The sequence below is a fragment of the Manis javanica genome, chromosome X (genome assembly GCF_040802235.1).
Source record: "Manis javanica isolate MJ-LG chromosome X, MJ_LKY, whole genome shotgun sequence".
NCBI classification, from domain to species: Eukaryota; Metazoa; Chordata; class Mammalia; order Pholidota; family Manidae; genus Manis; species Manis javanica.
Genome location: NC_133174.1, coordinates 121677182 through 121691892, shown reverse-complemented (window position 1 = coordinate 121691892; position 14711 = coordinate 121677182). Strand labels below are relative to the sequence as shown.

The 14711-nt window shown below is 36.4% G+C and overlaps 1 protein-coding gene across 14 annotated transcripts in view; it reads left to right on the top strand.

The window, feature by feature from the left end:
• Window positions 1-14711, top strand: part of ENOX2 (ecto-NOX disulfide-thiol exchanger 2) — a 291324-nt gene that overhangs the window by 19559 nt on the left and 257054 nt on the right. The window contains exon 1 of one of the 14 annotated variants that reach the window (XM_073228221.1): window positions 2618-3826. The exons of the other annotated variants lie outside the window; for them this stretch is intronic. The gene's annotated coding sequence lies outside the window, so the exon portion shown is untranslated. Of the gene's footprint in view, window positions 1-2617; window positions 3827-14711 lie in introns of those variants that run through there. 14 annotated transcript variants of the gene reach the window in all.

The following is a 14711-nucleotide window of genomic DNA, read 5'->3' as shown; positions in this document are numbered from 1 at the left end:
AGCCTCCTTTGCTGAATCTGAAGTTGGGCTGACACTTCTGTTAGTGGCTAGTCATGCCACAGGTAAGGCTGTGGTAGAGGGTTGCAGTGATGAGGCCCCTGGCTTTCCACATGCTAAAGGAAAGTGAGTTCTAGTGCTAGGGCTGTCAGTGCTTTTTCAAGCTCTTGACTGTTTACATAAATATTTGGAAGGTTAGGACGGGAGCTGTGTTGGTAAAAGGGCCATTCCCAGTACCTCAAAAGGCAAGTGCTTTCTAGGATGTGAGGTTTTAGATGATTCCAGCAAGTGTTTGTTTAGAAAACAAGCTCTCACTTTAGATTCATTTGCTCTCATCCCTTCCCCTCTTTTCTTCTTCTCCCTTACCCACCCTCTCCTTCCCTTCTCCATTTTCATGGCTCACTTGCTCTTAGCTACCAGTCACCTAAGTCATTATGATGCAGATTATCTATTCCCCATTGATTTACCGTGGATTTTGAATACATATTTTACTGCCATTTTCAGTACTGGCAATGAGATTCAAAGGGAAAATTTATTTCTTCTCACAGGAAATGGGCCGGGTACTTTCTTGAGGACACAGATGGCATTGGAGGTGGCCAAGGGGAATTGATATTTCTGCTGTAGCTCCCACCTTTCTTTTGGCTGCTTCAGATGTGGCCCATGTGGACAGACACACACTTGGGAACCACCATACAAATGGAAATCAGGACATGTGGGATTTGGATGAACCAAAGGTCCCCAAACATTGCCTGGATCATTTAGTGCCCCAGGTGTAACCACCACAAGACTTCATGTGCTAAAATTGTGTTCCAGCTTTACCCAGCTGGTCACTCACTGTATATATAGTATCAGGGCAGCTTGGACCCTCCTTATGCATGACTTTATATTTTTACCTTGTGGATTTAGGTTTAGCTAACCAACCTGAATCCTTCCCCACACACTGGGCAGTGAGGATTTACCAGATTAATAGAAAGATTTATCAAAAGGAGATAATTTTTGTCCAGTAACTTTCATTCTCGATGGGACATAAAAAGAGACTTTGCAAAGAAAAATGGACCAACTTTCCAGAAAGTGACCAACTTGCCAGAAAGGAAAGAAGGAATTAGAGGGCTTCAGTCTCTTTAACAAACTTTTGATATATTACATATCAGATTAAAAACATTTTCTTTTCACAAATTTCCCCTCTGTGAAATTTTAGCAGCAAATACTGCTTCCTTCCAATTTTAATATTGGAAGAATTGAGAATTTTTTTCATGAAATATATTAGTCTTTTCTTTTTATTTCCTTATATGATAGACATCTAGACAAGATTTGTTTCAGGATATAATAATAATAATCCCATACAATTTTATAGTACTTTATAATTTACAAAAGGGTTTTCATATCTATTATCTCATTACCTCTTCACAAGAAACCTGTGAAGCAGTCAGGATAAATACTATTACATCCAATTTATAAATAAGGGAACTTAGAGAGAAGTTAAGTGACTTGTCGAGGGTAACACAGCTGGAGAGTCATAGAACTGGAACCTGAACCCTGGTTTAGATGCCCCACCCTAGTACTCCTTCAATTGTGTCATCTTTCCTTCCTACAAGACTATCTCCTTTTTGTTCCTACTCACTATTAATTTTGAAATCGGTCTAAAAAATGTGCTTCAGTTTAGCAGTAAGTAAAATTGAGGCATTTACAGATAAAGCCCCTTAAGATCACCTATGGAGAGAAAGTCCTGCACATAGCTCTTAGCTTTTCACCTTGACTTTAGCTGAACTATTTTTAGGTATACATGGATTGTTTTTCAGTGTTAAATACATGTACAAAAGTTGTGCAACCCACTGATTTAGGTGTAAAAGATGCACCTGGGGAACGGAACTAGGGATGAAAAGTTGGCTTAAGATAATTAGCTTCTTGCCTTTTTGTTAAGAGATGTGTTCAATATAATTTAATTTCATTATATTTCCTTTGCTTCTAACCTTTTAATACAATTCTTTGGGGAAATTAGCAAATATTTATTCTGAATTTTGATTTCTCAGAAACAAGGGTATCTGGAGGAAAGAGAAGGTGGAGGGGTGACTTTCCATGCTCTGTAAGTGTGGGCAAGCATTATTTTGGGGGAGTTGTGAGCTAAGATTTCTTCTAAGCCATGCAAATCGTAAAGTTCGGATTTGTCAACTGCATGCTGTTTCTTCAGGCACTGATGTATGAAATCCCGAACGAATTCTCCGATGAACATACTGCTAATTGCTTCTCCACCTGCTCTCCAACCTCCTCCACCCCACCCCCTGCACTCCCAATTCAGCCTATAAGTGCCCGTCATTGGAGATGGATGGTGACACATGCAGTAATACCAATTCATAAAAGCCAGTTCCAGCCCTTGTCTTCAAGGCTCCTGGATTTTCCATTGCCTGCTTTTGTGTAAGTGAAGTGGATGGAAGTGCTACTGGCATCAGAATCCACCTCCCTATGCTCCGTTGCTAGAGCTCAGTTGCTCGGCTGGAGCTGAGCTAAACAGAAGCACCAGATCTGAGCTGGATTGTAGCTGTTTTTTTTTTCTCAATGAGGGGGTGGGTTAGGGGTAGTGTGTAGTGGGGGTCTGGGGAGCTTTGGCTTTTCTTTTTGTGGAGAGAAGAGGGTAAGGGGAGAATAACTCACGGTAGGATACAACGTGAAACAGTTCCCTGAAGAGTGTCACAATGTTCCTGGTACAATATACAGGTATAGTATGTTTTATTTTATCTGAAATTCCTTTTTGTTTCAAATTTCTCTCCTATTTTGCCTCCAGTTCAACTGTACTGAAGGACAAATAAGGTTGCAATGAGCTAAACAAAATAGCTGCATAAAACATGCCTGCCCCTTGCTATGATGTTTATAGCAGATTGCTATATAAAATCTGGGTTTTTTAGTAAATTGGTAGTCCCAGTCCCTTAATTGTGCATGCTTCTCTGCTGTATTCTTGTATTGAATTTCTCAAGTCTTATGTCTGCAACTGGTAGTATGTGATACAGCCTAGAGTGTTTACACAGAAGACACAGTGCTTTGGAAGCAAAAAGCAATTTTTAAACACTTAGTATGTTGTGTTTCTCTTGAGTTTATTAACTCTTGTGTTTGTTAATTGGTTGTTTAGATTTGGAATGTAGTTAAGAGTGAGGAAACTTAAAATAAGAAGCATTCCAGAACATATTTTATTTGGTAAATTTCTTTTTATTTCATTATTTAAGTCAGACTGATGAACATTATATATTTTTGTTGTCTGTTCTCCCTGTAGAAAAAAAAATGCTAGAAACAGCAAGGCTAAAAATGCCAGCTCCAAACCATTTTTATTGTAAAATATCATTGGACCAAAAGTGCTCTTAAGTATTCTGTTAAGCTTTCGGAAACATATTGGTCCATAATAATGAACTTGATGACTGATCAGGTATTGGTGAATGTTTAAAAGGCTTCTTATACAACAGTTAGACAGAAAGGATCCTTCCAAATGAAAAAAAAAAACATGAGAAAGTTTCACTTTCTTGCTGAACAGAAGCTTAGTTCTTACAACCACATGTTTTGATAAGTTTAAATATCATTTATTGTCAAGGACATTCACCTCCATACTTGCTTTATTGTCCTTAAAATATTTTGCTCCTGTGCTTACGAGCTAAAAGATCATATTCTGTTTTGATGCGTGGTTTGACAGTTGATTTCACTCCTCATTAATTGGACAGCATGCAGATGATGTGGAGAAGTGAGTGAGTGACAATATTTCAAGGTTACGCTGAAGAGCATACAGTGAACCTTAGTGCCTGGACCAACAGCTGCTGAATTGAATTGTCTGCAATTAAAGCAACAGCAGGTTTGTGTAGTCTCCCTGCAGCCCGTTTATTTGAATTTATAGCTTCAGTTTCTTCTTTGGGTAGTGGTTAGTTTGTCTCACTGTGTTGGAGAGTTGTGCTTGTTGGGTGTTTTCTCCATCCCCCAAAATGCATGCTTGGCTCTAACAGGCTGTCTCTGTACATTTTTAATGTGTGAAGTTGTTGAGGTTTTGCTCTTTGGGTTAAAAACAGAATAACTAACTTGTTTTTCTCCACGACAAAAGTAGTGGTATGTTTTCATGGAAAATACTGCTTTGTTCAATAAATAGAGGTTTCTCATTGGCCTGTGTTACTGGTTTAAATTTCTTTTTGTGAAAAATGTTGGACTTTGTTATGCTACTTGGATTACTGTATCTGGGAAGAACTTCTCTATGGTAATAAAAATGTTTATGTTAAAAGAATTAGTGACATTATCTCCTTGCCATCTCTCAATTCCAGGTTAACCAAATGAATAATGTCAAATCCAACTGGGTGACTTTTATGACTGAATTTTATTTATATGCTAATAATGAATATGCTTAGTTCCTTCATGGTTTTACTCTATTATAAATAACTTACAGTACAGTTGTTGGTTATTGACTCAAGGTGAATGTGGTATGAAACATTTACACAGTAATTTAGCATATACTTGATTGGTTTATCCTCATAACAATGCTGTTTGAGGTCAGTAGTGTTATGATCTCCATTTCAGAGATAAGGAAACTGAGACTTAGAGGATAAATAACTGGCTCAAGGTCTCCCATCTAACAAGTGGCAGAGCCCAAACTCTTAGTTTAGATGATCTGATTCAAGAATCTGTGCTTTTTCTCCCCTTTATACCAAGCTTCCTTTTCAGTTGATGGATCCAAGTAGTCAAGAAAACTAAATTCAGCCATTCACCAAAAATAAAGTGTTATTTAATAGAACTTCAGAGATTTTTTCTGAACTATTTTTAATCTAACACTTATTTTAATACATTAGTGTTTTCCAGATTAATTTTACAGATATATAAAGAAACGTTAGTGTTTTGATTAATTTATACATCAATATGAATGAGAGTAGAGCCTTTGAAGTTTTTGGTAAAATGTCTAATTTAAAAGGTTAATGTGGGGTATTTTCCTTCTAAAACAATCTAGTTTGTTTTTAATATTCTGCTCAGCAAACATGCATGATTATTTTCATTAAAGTATCCTTTAAAAAATATACTGGCCATGAATGTGAAGTGCTATATGTTTTTAAATTTGCATATTTTATCCAGATAAAATATACAGCTAATTCAGTTTCACACTTTTCTGTTTATCTTCCCTGTCTGTCTAGGATCAGCTTTTTCATCTTTTTAAATTCCCAAATGGTTTCTCAATTTTAAATGCATTAGTTTAAAAAGAAAAAAAGCACACTTTCTGTCCCACTGAAGAAAGGAATGCTCTTTAACACTGCGTTATCACTTCAACAGATGAACCTATATACTTGAGTAGCTCATACTAGTTCCCTGGTAAAACCTTCTTTAAAACCTCTTCAGGAAACACTCTTGAAGCAGTCATTCTTAGATCCAAATTTATTACAGACTATGCTGTGTACTGGAGAAATGAGTGGATGTTCATCCCATATAACTCTTCTTCAGCATTTGACAAAGAATATTTGAGAATATTGTCAAGAAAATGTGCCAGAGATAGGGCAAGTATTGTTATGACCTGCTTAGGAAACATCTAGAAAGATGGTAATGGATGTATGGTCTCAGATACCATGTAATTAGAATTTAGCCTTATCTCAGATGATATCTTTATACTTTACCATTTTACTTAATGTACATTTACTGATATACCATATCACATACTGTACCATTCATGTTTACAAAAGTAAAGCTATTCTTATGCTATTCCCTTCTAGCAAAATGGAAAAGAGAATGATATAAAGGGCTTTTTAAATGTTCTTTTTTAAACTTAAATGGAATTTGACACTTAAAATACAGGAGGGAACTTGGGGGAAGTTCGGGGTTAAAGAGAGGAAAACTGGGAAAACCAGACATGTGATTGGAAGCTCGATATTAAACTTGATTTCAGGTGGCAAATTTCCTGTGCATTTGGAATTTCTGGCTAACACCCCTCCATTTCTCTTTCTGGGAACAAGTACTCTAAATATAAATGAAAAAGAGCTTACTAGGGCTTTTAAAGAAATTGACATTTTCTGATTGGTGGAAGAAAGTCTTTCATCTGCAAAATAATCATTTTTTTCCCCTGTGCTGTGTGAGGCCAAGAGAAATTAGAGAGGGAGTAGATTTCTAGGTTCTGGCTGTTAAGGGAGCTGAAGTTGGTTGTCTGATGGATTTTTCCCTTCATACACCTCTGAATATGTTTTCAGGGAGGAAAACGCATGTCTTATACACCAGCTAGTAGTATACTAGAGCTTATTTGCACTAGCTTACTTAAGGTGATAACTAAGAATATTTACAAACTTAAAAACTTACCATATTTATCTTTTTCTAAAAATGACTGAAGATACTCATTGTGAGTACTAGTTAAAGCATGCTGACTATGCAAGATAGTGTATTGCAGATGCTCCTTGGTTGGCTAAGCTATATTGATCACCATTCCTTAGATGCAGCACTGATACCTTCATGGGTTATTGACCATAGCGTAGTTAGGTGTGTTTTCTCTACCCAAACATGCATGTGATGATAATAGCTAATATTTTATTGAGTGCTTACTATGTGCCAAGTCCTGTTATAAATATATTTTATGTATGAACTCATCAACCTTCATAGCCCTCCTATAAGGTAGGTATGATACAATACAATTTCTATTTTAAGGGTGGATAAACCAAAACATAATTCAAGTAACTTGCCTACCAGGCCACACAATGATTAAGTAACAGAACTGGAATTCAGTCACAGGGTATCTGGCTCCAGAGCCCATGCCCTTAACTACTATTTAATATGTTGTGTGTCTTTAAGGCACATCACTGATAATGCTGTTTGTCCACTCCTGTGCCACCCATAGCAGACATCCCATTGTCCATGCCTCGGAAGACATATGCAGTGTAGAGCTGTCTGCTCACCAGACTGCTGAAAATTTTACTTTCTTTCTGACCCTCATTGCTGGTATTCTATATTGCAGAGTCATGGTGGATCATTGCCTCCTCAAGAGCTTCTAAGCACTGCCACTACTCATGTTCTTTCTTCAGATTTTCAGCTTTAAAAAAAACATCTTTCATATTGTTGCTTCTTTCTAGATTTCCAGCTTTTTGCAGGAACAGATTGCCAACCAGAGTGCAGTTTTTCTTTCTTGCAGCCAAATGACCAAATCGTAGCACATCTTCCCAGCATCTACTCTCTCCCCACTCCATTTTATGCCTAGCTGCTAGAGTATTCTTCCTAAATGCACATCTTATTTTATCTCTACTCTCCTCAAGGACCTTCTAAAGGATCCCCCCCTCCACCAAACAGTCATTCAGCATTATCTCTGGTCTTGTCCCAAGCACCCAGAATGCATTTATACCCCTAACCTCCACCACACGACCTTCTGTAAAAACCCTATTCACCAGCCACTCTCGACCACTTCTAGGTCACCAGGTACACACCTAAATTTAGGTACACCTAAAGCTTTTGTGCTTTTCCTCAGGCAGTTCTGTACACATAAATTGTAGTTCTTCCATATCTCAGACAACCCCAGAACTACTCAACACTTTAAGGTTCAGTTCATATGACACCTGCTACTATATTATAATACTTATTTTTGGTCTGTCTTCCCCCACTAGATTGAGCTCCTTGAAGTAAAAAACCTTATTTTACTAGTCTTTTAGCACATAGACTAGTGCCTTGTTAGTTAGCACTTACATGCAATACTCAAATCTTCAGAAATTTCACCACCAAAGAGTTTTCTCCTCTCCTGCTAACCCAAGGTTCAAATCTGTTCCCATCCTCAAACCTGAGAGTTCCAGAAGCTGAGTGGATAGATATCCAGATGTCCTGCTTAGATATTCTGGAATATTCTGCTTCAGAGACTTGTTTTGTTTCTAATACAACTGTCTTCTTGATTTTTTGTTCTCTGTGGTCATCCTTGCTCATATCTACTATACCTTGAAAGCTCCTTTTTAGTGCCTTTGTGGAACACTTTACAGTTTCATAGAGACACAAGGACTTGCCCGTGTATATGCATTAATACTTACCTATACAAGAAAATGGATAAGAATGTGTAAACTGATCATTGGAATTTTTGATGCATAATCACGGTGTTTCTCAAATAGAGGTTTAGTGTCGCCTTACCTAGGGCATATGTTTAAAATGCAGATTTCTGAATCACCAACCCAGACCTACTGAATCACCCTGAGTTACCTGCATTTAGAAAACTCCCCAGATGATTCTTCTGTACAACTAACTGTTGAGAAACACTGTCCAAGGCCAAAAATAAAATGTTAAATCCTAATCTGTATTCTCTATAGATATGAATATTAATTAAATTGTGGACTAATTTCAAAAATGGTTTGAATTTTTTTGGTCTAACACTGAAAGTCTTGGTCTCCTGGTGTCTAGCCCAGAGCTGTCCAATAGTTTCCTTTGACCTATAGGACATTGCATTTCTTTTTTTATAGTTTAAACTTTAGCAGTGGCCTTCAGTGAGTTATCCTCAGAAATGATTTAAAAAATTACGATCTCAATCAAATTTAAATGAGGTCTACACCCTGCATTTCTCATCAGTACTATTTGTCTAGTCATATTGGCTTTCTTTTGAGAGCCAGCTGTAGAACAGCCTTGATTTCTGAGCTAGGGATAAGAAAAGTTGAGTTAATCAGAAGGAATAGCTCTTAGTTCCAATGTTTAGGTCACAGACACTTCTATACGTTTTAGCTCTCATAGGCCCTTTTACTATTCTCTTTTGGAGAACTATTCTCTCCTTAGCCACTCATTACTTATAACTATTCAGTTTCCATTTCTTTTTCAGATAAATCTTCCTTGAACCACTAGTGTACCCCTTTCAGGATAATTTTATTGTTTAAATAGCATTAATACTTTGGAAGAATTTGAATCAGAAATTGATTGTAGTCTCTACATAAAGAGACTTAAATCTAAGTACTCTGTTCTATTATCATGTGGAGTTCATCATGTGTATTAGTTGTACTTGGCTTTCTAAAAAGAACCTAGTATCAGAATCTATGGTATTGGAAAAAAAAAACCACGTAGGTAGGAATACTATACTTGACATTGCTATTTGTAGAAACTATATGATAAATAATTATGCCTGTTTGACCTGTCCTCCATTGCCTAGATCCCAGTTCTTTTTGTACTCTTTTAAGTTGCTAAAAATGTTAGCACATCCTGAAATTCCCTTCTCTCTGCATTCTTTACTTTCTTTGGCTCTGCTTTCTGTTTGCAATGGATGGCAGACTCCCCCACTCTTTTATTGTACCATTCAAACTCACTCCCAGAATCTATTGTTGTATCCAGCCTCGCTGAACTGCCTAGAGAAGTTCAAAAGCGGGTGTTTTAAAGTGCCACTCAGGGCCACCCTGGAGCACTCTGCAAATAGGTTCTTTTGTTTTGAGGACTAAAGAAATAGTACCCTAGCTACAGTTTTGAGAAATGCATAAAGACAAAACCCATTTGGAACTCAAGGACATTTTTACCCCCTTACCTCTGCCTTCCCCTGAACTACATCTACAATTTTCAGTGACATTTTTACTCTCTTTAGAAAGCCAGACATTTCTACTTTCAATGAAAAAGTTTACTCTGGTCAGGACCCTTCATAATTCAAATGAGGCTGGAGAAGAAGGCAAATATGTTGTAAATGTATATTACAGGACTATGCTAAGGTCTTTACATAAATTATTTCATTTAATCCTCATTAGTCCTCTCAATGAATATTGGTTGTCCTCCTTGCCCAAGGCTATATTAATACCCCTAACTTATCAACAGCTCTGTGTCCAGACTCCACCTGCATTCTTGTTGTTTCTTACTTATACCTGTACTTAAGAACAGTTTTATTTTGTATCTCTGTGCATGTGTATGTCTCTGTGTCTGTGTCTAAGAGAGAGAGGAGGCTGTCAGCACTAGAGTGTTCCCCCACAAAAATCCCAGATCAGTGTAAAGTGGGAAAATGTAAAGAAATCACTCACTCTATTAACTGTATTAACAATAGGAATTGGCATGTGACCAATTAAACCTCTGATGAAGAGGTTGTACTGAAAGCCTTCCTTAGATTCTTTATACACTCTACTCTTTGCCACTCCTATCCCCATTCTGAATTGCTAACTCTTGCTGCTAAATATGGTTGACATTTTCTCAAACACTGACCTTTGGTTTGGAGGGGACAGAAACTGCAAAGAACTAAGACCCTAATATGCTCTTCAGAGTCATGGAAATTTGCTCATGGAAGTTGTACAACCTGAATTCACCTAAGTTTATGATAGACAGTATGAAGAATATAAAATAATTGTGGTAATCCATATTTAATAAAAATTACAATAATGTACAAATAAGTCAGACTATTCTGGGAAGGCTTTTTGGGTGGCATATTACATTTTTCCTTGGTTATAAATGCCACACAAATATATCATCATTAAAAGTAAATTTTATTCTTGCTTTTAAAATTCTACAGGTGATAGGAAATAGTAAACTATATTAAGTGTGTGCAATATGATATGACATTTAAAAAGCCAATGTGGTTTTGACTAACTGACATGGATATGGGTTAATAACTTCTTAGAGCAAAGTAGTAAGAATCCCTATTTAATTGTTAATAAGGCTATGCCCAAGTTTCCAGTCTCTGGAATTGAGATGCTTGAAATGGAAAAGAGCAATTGAAATGCTTAAGGGATCTAGGGAGAGTGGTTTATGAGGGTGGGATACAAAGTAAATACAATAAAGACAGCTTGAGTAGTTTATGAATATTGGCACTCATGGCTATTTTGAGTGGTGTGAGCAGTAAAGAGCAAAATCTGGCAGAAAAGGGGATAAGCACAGGCAGAAATATGACCATTGGAGAAATGTGCCTGGGATTCCAGTAGTATCATTCCTCCTCCCAAGTAGAATTCCCTGAGTGTCCTAAGCATGGGGCCTGTGAGAATTTTATGAAGATAAAAAAGTGGTTGGGAAGAAATGGTCTGAAGGAGTTGAAGTGACAAGGTCATAATGGTTTTGTCAAGTATTTACAACTATTAAAAATAAAAAGAACCTCCAGTTACCAGCAGCACACTCTCCAGAATATTTCCTTTGCTGGCCTCACATCAAGACCAGATGAAGTAAAAACTGTAGGGAACTTCATTCTAACATGGAATATGATGTAAGGCAATGCTCTTCTTGGAACTTCTCCATAGGGATTTATCACTGGAAGTAACAGAAGGACAATGTTAGAACATTAGAACACAGTTCCAAGGCATGAACCCTGAAGTTGGGATTTATATAGTAAGGCTCTGGTGTACCAACTAGATGATGAGTGTAATTTCATTACAGATGTTTTCTATTTGATATTTTTGATATAGGGTTTTTGTGTATGCTTAAGATGTCAGTGAGCCAGGGTAAGTCAATTGCCACTACCTAGCTAGTACCTACTGTATGTTGTTTCTGTACGTGACCAGTCCAATGAGGGAGGTACTTGACTTAAAGCTGTTCAGCCATTTCTGATCCTCATGTCACTATTTGTAAGCTGTCCCTTCCAGGATATTAAACTGCCCCTTGCTGCTGTGAAACGATGATGGATAAGCAGCTTTTCTCATTGTATCTGAACTCCTTTTCATGTAGAATCATTCCCAGTAGTTCTAAAATGTAAAGTGGAGTAGAGCACTGCTACCCCATGAGGTTTTAAATCCAGATTGTAATGGACCACCTGATAAATAATTCTACTTTATGATCCCAAGTTTAAGTTATTGACAGAGGAAAAAGCATTGCAGAATGGAGTGCCAGTTTTTTATGGCATTTGTGGATGTAGGCCAAGATATTTGAAATCTTTAGCCAAAGAGTTCATTCTGGAGCTTTGGAAGCAACTTGTAAAAATCAGCAGCCTGCATATTCCATATCTGGTAAAAGGACAAAGGAGGGTGGGAGGAGAGGAAAGAGAGTCTAGAATGATTTGTATTAATTAACTTAACTGTTATCAGTAGTTAAGTACAATGTAGGATCCTGTTCTTATTAATATTTATGAAGTGTTACCCTTAAAATCTGTAGACTACAAAAAGAGTATCCTGTATGTAGGCCCATTGCTAAATGATTGACCCAGAGACAGCATATAAATATTAGAAATAGCCTAAACCATAGCATCGAGTTTTATTATTTCTTAGGAAATCACTATTGGGACTTATGAATGTAGTGGGAATGTGTAAGTACTCATTTATTCCTGGCTAATGAGGAAATGATTAAGAATGAGGAAAAGGGTTACAGATGAAAGTTGGTAATATGTGCATTTTAATAGAATCTTAGGGTTATAAGAAACCTTAAAGACTATCAAGTCATATCTCCTTTCTCCACCACATACATGTCCAGTTTATTAGCATGAACTCATTCTACTCTATTCTCAAGCAGTCATCCAGCTTATGCTTGGATACTTCCAATCATTTGGCACTTTTCACTATGAGGTAGCACATTTGACCATTGAATAGCTTCAGTTATTGAATGTTTGCATAAATGAGCCAAAATCTCCCTTCAACCTCCATCCATTCCTCCTACTCTTAGGCATAGAAACATTCAGAACCCAAATGACAACATGAATTGAGTCCTCTGGAATTGTATTGTGTGGTGGCTCTGATTCTGCTTACTTGGGGCTTACAACCAAGTAACCTTACTCCATTTCTATATGGTAACCCTTCAAATGTAGGAAAACAGTCATCATGTGCTTCCTGAATGACTTATTTTTTTATTAACAGCTTTATTGGTGTACAATTTACATACCATACAATTCACTGATTTTGAGTATATAATTTAAGTATCTATAGAATATTCAGTGATATGTAACCATCATCAAAAATCAAATTTTATACCATTTTCATTACCCCCCCAAAAATAAATGCTGATCTCCTTAGCCATTATCTCCCTACCCTGACCCTATTTCTGTAAGTGCTAGAAAACCACTAATCTATCTCTTTATAGATTTGGCTATTCTGGGCATTCCATATGAATGGGATAATGAAATATGTATGCTTTTGTATTTTGGCTACTTTCACTTAGCATAATGTTTTCAAGGTTCATCCATGTTGTACCATGTATCAATATTTCATTCTTTTCTATAACTACATGCTATTCCATTGTATCACTATGTCACATTTTATTTTTTTGTGAGCTGATGAACGTTTGGGGCATTTCCACTCTTTGGCTATTGTGAATAATACTGTATGAGCACTCACATACAAGTTTTTGTGTTCACATATTTATCCATTTCCCTTGTAAGTGAATGATGATAAATATAAGTGTTTATTTTTGAATACTCAATTCTGTTCCACTGTTCGATATGCCTACCCTTATGCCAGTACCTCTCTTGATTACTGTTTGTACCTCAGAATATATACTTGGATCATATGGTAACTCTATGTCTGACTTTTTGAGAAGCCACCAAAATTGTCTTCCAAAGTGGTCACACAATTTTGCAGTCCCACCAGCAATGAGTAAGGGTTTAAGTTTCTCCACAATCTGCCAAAACTTATTTTTATTAACAATCTAATAGATATGAAGTGGTGTCTTTTGGTTTTGCAAATATTTTCTACCTCTCTGTCTTTTCACTTTCTTGATGGCATCATTTGCAGCACAAACATTTCTAATTCTGATGAAGCCAATTTATCTGATTTTTTCTTCAGTCACTTATGTTTTGGTGTTATATATAAAAAAACATTGCCTAACTCAAAGTTACAAAGATTCACCCCTATGCTTTCTTCTAAGAGTTTTACATCTTCAGCCTTTGCATATAGGTCTGGGATCCATTTTTAGTTAATTCTTGTCTATGATGTGAGGATGGAGTCCAACTTTATTCTTTTACATGTGACTATCCAGTTCTCCCAATACCATTTGTTGAAAAGACTATTCTTTCTCCATTGCATGATCGTAGCAGTCTTGTCAAAAGTTAATTGATGGTAAATAAATATAGGGTTTGTTTTTATATAAATATAAGTTAAATACATTTATATTTATATAAATTTATAAATTATATAAATATAATTTAAATATATTTCAATATAAATTTGAATCTATTTAAATATAAAAGGAATTCTGTTCCTTTGTTCTGTATGCCTACCTATATACCAGTACCACACCTTCTTAATTACTATAGCTTGGTAGTAATTTTTGAAGTTGGTAAGTGGGAGTCTTCCAACTTTGTTCTTCTTTGTCAAGATTGTTTTGTTTCTTCTGGGTTTCCTACATTTCCATATGATTTTGGAATCAGTATGTCAATTTATTAATAAAACAAAAATCCAGCTTGAATTTTGGGAGGATGTTGAATCTATAGAGTGACTAATTTTTCAACAGCACAAACCTCAATTAGAATGGGACCCAATGAGGGGTGGCTCCATACACAATTTCTATATCCCCTTTCTCACCAGTAATGCCACTTAATAACCAAAGCTTTTAATTTTTATAAATAACTTGTTGTTTCTGAAGTAGCCAGAATCTTCATGGTATAAATATGTACTATAAGACAACCAAAAATAAAGTACATTGTTCAGTGACCAATATAGCTCTTGCATTTGACTGGGATTATTCCTATCTAGTTGGAGAAACCAAAAAAACAAAGTTGAAGGAGAAAATTGGCTAAGTCAGAGATAGTTTCCTTTCATTAAGTCCCATCCAGAGTGAGTAAGTGAATGTGTGTGTGTGTGTGTGTGTGTGTGTGTGTGTGTGTGTGTGTACATGTGTCAGTGTGGTGTCCATGTGGGTGGTGAGTGGCTCTGTATGTAATTCTTTGTGCATGTTTC